Here is a 6,000-nt window from a genome sequence, read left to right as displayed (position 1 = left end):
CCAGCCATGGTCAAAGAAAACTCATAGAAGATCTAGTCCCCCTTTCAGAGCAAAACCTACAGGTTCTGCCTTTATTTCCTCATTGAACTAATCATTATCATTTTTCAAAGCCAGCTAGAAGAGGAAAATTACTCAGATAAAAGGTTGTAAAGAATTAAAGACTACCATTTCAAAGGCAAATACAAATGAGGAGACGTATTCATTTTCTATTACTGCTGTAACAAATTACCACAAATTTAAGGGCTTTAAGCAGCACAAATTTATTATCTTAAAATTCTATGGGTCAGAAGTTCAACTGTCTCACTAGGCTAAACTCAAGGTGTTGGCAGAACTGAGTTCCTTTTTGGAGGCTAGAGGAGAGTATCAGTTTCCTTGCCTTTTTCCAGCTTCTAGAGGCTTCCTTCGTTCCGTGGTTTGTAGCCCCCCTTCCGCCATCTTCAAAGTCAGCAACAGGTTGAGTCCTTGTGTAACATCTCTCTAACCTACTCTCTGCCTCCCTCTTCTGCTTTTAAGGACTCATATGACTAAAAGTAGATCCACCCAGATAAGCCAGGATCATCTCCCCAGCTCAAGTTCTGTACCTTTAATCATACCTGCAAAGTCTCCTTTGCCATGTAACATAACATATTCAGAGATTCTGGGGATTAGAACATGGACATCTTTGAGGGGTCATCATTCTGCCTACCACAGAAGGCATGGAAAATGTTCTTGTTAAGGGTAAAAAAAGTAAAGATGCTTCATTCTGTGTGGACAAAGCAATATATAGAAGATGATGCCATTTTTCTGGGTAGCACCAAAGTGCTCACAGGAGTTCTCTCGGGGTAGTGGAATTATGGGTAATTTTTTTATGCTTCTCTGTTTTCCAAATTTTGTACATTAAAAATAAAATACTTAAACCCCCATTTATTGTGGTTATTTAGGAGAATGTCTGTAATGTTAGGAAACGCATGCTGATCTATTGTGGAGTAAAGTATCATGATGTCTGCAACCTACCCTCAAAGAGTTCAGAAAACACACACGTAGATAGATAAGGCAAATATGGCCAAATAGTAACAACTTTGAATCAAGGAGGGGTATATATGTATGTTTGTTGTAATTCTATTTCAATTTTCTTGCGCATTTGAAATTTTTTTATAATAAAAAGTTATATAAAAGGCAAATTTTAATGGACAGAGATTCTATATTGATTCTATATTATTCACATTATCATTTTCAAGAACAAATTCAGCTGGCCAGGTGGCGCAGTGGTTAAGTGCAGATGTTCCACTTTGGCAGCCGGGGGTTTGCCGGTTCGGATCCTGGGTGTGGACATGGCACCGCTTGTCAAGCCATGTTGTGGTAGGCGTCCCACATATAAAGTAGAGGAAGATGGGCACAGATGTTCGCTCAGGGCCAGTCTTCCTCAGCAAAAAGAGGAGGATTGACGGCAGATGTTAGCTCAGGGCTGATCTTCCACACACACACACACACACAAAAGAATAAATTCAGAGTCTAAGCTAGAGAAAGAAGATAAGTTATAAAATCAAGGCACGTTTTCTTCTGCAACCATCTTTACCACTGATACCAAGTTGCATAATTAGATCCCAGGAAAAGGGAAGATGGACCTGTCTGGTTTCACTTATAAAGGTCTCATTTCAGGGGCGGCCTGGTGATGTAGTGGTTAAGTTTGTGTGCTCCGCTTGGGCGGCCCAGGGTTCACAGGTTTAGATCCTGGGTGTGGATCTGCACACCGCTCATCAAGCCATGCTGAGGTAGCGCCCCACATAGAAGAACAAGAAGGACATACAACTAGGATATACAACTACGTACAGGGGCTCTGGGAAAAACTAAAAAAGAGGAAGACTGGCAACAAATGTTAAAAAAAAAGGTCTCATTTCTATAGCGATGCTTCTTCACTGTCAACAGGCCACTAATTTCTCCTATAGCATTTCATCTGTCATGCTTATCAACATGCTAGACTTGTAGAGAGGAGACTGGGTTCTCGAAGCAGTATGCTCAGTGCAGGATCAGCTCCATTTTTTTCTTTCTTTCTTTCTTTTTTCTGAGGAAGATTAGCCCTGAGCTAACATCTGCCGCCAATCCTCCTCTTTTTTGCTGAGGAAGACTGACCCTGAGCTAACAACCGTGTCCATCTTCCTCTGCTTTCTATGTGGGACGCCTACCACAGCATGGCTTGCCAAGCAGTGCCATGTCCGCACTTGGGATCCGAACCGCGAAGCCCGGGCTGCCAAAGGGGAACATGCGAAATTAACTGCTGCCCCAGTGGGCCATCCCCTCAGCTCCATACTTTGAGGGGCTCAATGCAAAATGAAAATGAAAGATCCTTTGTTAAAAAATTATTAAGCATTTCAAGGGAGCAGAGTCCTTCCAAACCCAGGCCCTATGTAAGGTTACACACCCAAGAAATCAGCCATGTACAAATGATCTCCCACCAAGCCTTGTATGCTGGGCATGCTTGGTGGGGATGGGAGTGGAAGAGGAGCAGACACTCTAGACTCATTTTACTGCATAGGTCTCTTCATTCCATTTCAACCAGTCTTCTTAGGGATGCTTAAGACCAAACATCCCCGAAAAATCTATCAGTTTTCCAAAGTATAGCCATTTGGTGAGATGTTGTCAACCATTATCTATGACAGTGTTGTATAGTTGTAGCAACAATGCATTTATCTAAAACAAAAGCTCCAATGGAGCTTATTAAAAGTAAATACAATTATATCAAAAAATGATGATTCAAAATGTCATACTTTTCCCAGAATAAAGAATATACTTAAAATATTTTTTTAAAAATCACTGGATGAAAAAACCACCACACATAAACAGCTACTGATATTTTAATTGGTAACTAAGTTATTTAAAAACAAACCCCAATGTACCAATAAAAATTCAGAAAGAAAATGCCTCATGTGGCTTTCTGACCCATCCCTTTTATTCTTGAGCCTTTGCTGCATTCCAAGTAACATTCTTAAATTGATTATAAAAAGCAAGAGGACACTTCCAGTAATCAAAAGGAGACTTATACAAGAGTGACAAAAATAAACATAATTTCTTCCCTTCCTCTTTCACCTTCCCTCAATACAGGATTTTTGCCATTGATATAAAGTCTTTATCACTTTTAGGAAAGAGGCTCCTAGTGTTGATTTTCCCATTTCTAATAAATAAAATGGTGATTTTAAAAGTTACTCATGTAACTTGGAAAAACATCTGGAAGGATACAGCTAAGAAACTGGTAATAGTAGTTAGCTTTAGACTAAAGATTTGTGATGAGGCTAGGATTTTTACTTTCCTTACTTTGCGTATTTGAATATATGCAAGGAATATATATTAGTTTTATCAATCCAAAAAAATCAGTAAGCATATTTTTTAAAAAGAAAAAAACCCCAGCCTGTACTTTAGATCTAGCATGGTGATCTGGGATCAGTAACTTAATCACTTTGAGCCTCAGTTTCCCTACTTATAAAATGACACAGAGATGTCATGAGGAAAAATGGCTTACCACATGGTAAACACACATTTCATAAAGATTCCTTCTCTGAACCTCAATTTCCTTGCCGCCAAAATGAGAGAGTTGGATTAGTTGTCCATGATCCTTGTGAGAGTTAATATTCTGATTCCTTCTTTTGATATTCACAGAAAATTATTGCCAAATGAAAAATACATGTCTTTACTTGTCTTCATGTAATTATTTTTCTTTTATTTCCTGAAGAACCAGGAAGCCAAAAACAGATGAGCAGTACCTCTGGAATGTCTGGGCCACTCCACCCTGGGCACCTGGGAAATGACAGGGTATTTCCACTCATTAGAAGCTCCCTGATGAGAAGAGCCTTCCTTATTAGGAAGAGGATCAAACTTCAGTTTTAATAAGCCAGTGTGTGCCATTAAAAATATTATATACTCTCAATTTTAATCTTTGACTACTTCAGGCCTCCTCTTTAATTAGTTTGCTTACCTATATTTGCAATCCAGATACTCTGATCAAGCAGTTATGCAAGTCTTCCATAATTCATTATATCATATGTCATTGGTTAAAGTCCAATTAGGTCATTATCATTTAGGGAAGGTTGCATATTAAGTGAGTTTACAGAGTTGTCTCCTACACATCTGAAATGCTAATAATTACCTGTCTTTCCGGGTACCAGGGTAATAATTCTACAGTTCTCTCTTTGCTTTTCTAAGATTGAAAAGTAGCATGGATCATAGCAGTGGTGATAGTTATCAGTCTATTAAAAATGTAAAAATAAAAAAAGGGAGAGAAAGCTACAAGATTGGGAAATACTACCATTTGAAATCTCTCAAAACATGCCATGTTTTTAATTTAATTAAAATACTGTATGGATACAAAATCATAGAGAGGAACACCCACATGGTTTAGAATTCAAAATATCTCATGTATGAGATTTCTTAATTTAAGCCTTTTCTGTGCCTGCCGAATACCAGTGGGTGAAGAACGCCTTCAATGCCGTTTTGGCATTTCCACACCCTGTGTAGCTTGGTAGGATTCTTTACCCTTCCAGGTTATAGCAATCCCAGCTTTTCTTGAAGAAAAAAAGCCTATTCTATTTGTTTAACATTAATTTTAAAAGACATTATAGTAGAACTGAACATAAAGAGACTTTTTGTTCTCTTATTTATGAACAAGTTTCTTCGTACACAAATTAGGGATAATACAACTCGCTCCTTACTGTATGCGGAAAGCTGGGGGAATTCTGTTAGTAAGAATAATAAAAAACTAACATTCTCTGAATATCTACTATTTTCCTAGCATCGTGGTAGGCACTTTGTCCTCTTTGTCTTATTTAACCCTAACAAGACTCTATGAGGTATTCTCTACTTTTTTTCAAATGAGGACATTGAGACTTAGAGAAACTAAATAATTTACCATTCACAGTGCTGGTAAATGGTGATGCAATGTCTGATTCTGAAACCTTGATTCTCATTGTTCTACTTTGACTTTGTAAGAGAAAGATGGAAATGTTCTGAAGTCTGTTGCATCGCCTACAAGTCCTTCAGCAATTGAAACCATGCTTTTGTGCCCCTCTCCTTGAATACCCCCACATCCCCTTCTGCTGCAGTAATACAGACCTATTTGTAATTCCCTTAAAGTCCTGTTCTCTCAAGTTTCTCGGTCTTTGTTTATGATATTTTCTTGGTCTAAAATTTCATTATCCCACTACTGCCAGACTAGCTGCCTTCCTCCTACTCATTTTTCAAATCTTAGTTTAAACTACTCCACCATACTGCCATTACTCTTTTTTTTTTCTTTTGAGGAAGATTGGCCCTGAGCTAACATCTGTGCCCATCTTCCTCTATTTTATATGTGGGATGCCTGCCACAGCATGGCTTGACAAACAGTGCGTAGGTCTGTATCCGGGATTCGAACCAGCGACCCTGGGCCAGTGGAGCGGAACATGTGAATTTAACTGCTGCACGGGTCCCCTGCCATTACTCTTTATATACTCATTATGGCAGGGATCTTATTGCATCATCACCTAAATTGTGAGCAACTCGAAGGAGTCTTTTTTCATTGTTGTATTTTCAGGGCCTTTCAAAGTATCTGTTTCCCAATAGGCATTCAATTAAACATTTATTGAACAAGGGGCCGGCCCAGTCCCACGGGGGTTAAGTTGGCATGTTCCGCTTTGGGGGCCTGGGTTCACCAGTTCAGATACCAGGTATGGACCTATGCACTGCTTAGCAAGCCATGCTGTGACAGGCATCCCACATATAAAGTAGAGGAAGATGGGTACGATGTTAGCTCAGGGCCAGTCTTCCTCAGCAAAAAGAGGAGGATTGGTGGCAGATGTTAGCACAGAACTAAACTTCCTCAAAAAAAAAAAGAACAACAAAAATATTTATTGAACGAATGAATGAAAGAGCGCATAAATCACTTATAAATTCACGCACAGAAGTCATCAGGGATTTGCAGAGGGACCTATATTACTTTATTCCACATAAGCCTAAAAGTTACCAGAAATGAAAACTCTTCTTATAAATAAATAAAAC

The sequence above is a fragment of the Equus asinus genome, chromosome 21, assembly GCF_041296235.1.
Source record: "Equus asinus isolate D_3611 breed Donkey chromosome 21, EquAss-T2T_v2, whole genome shotgun sequence".
In the NCBI taxonomy this organism is placed as follows: domain Eukaryota; kingdom Metazoa; phylum Chordata; class Mammalia; order Perissodactyla; family Equidae; genus Equus; species Equus asinus.
The sequence above is the reverse complement of the archived record's forward strand: the minus strand, read 5'-3'. Positions refer to the sequence as shown.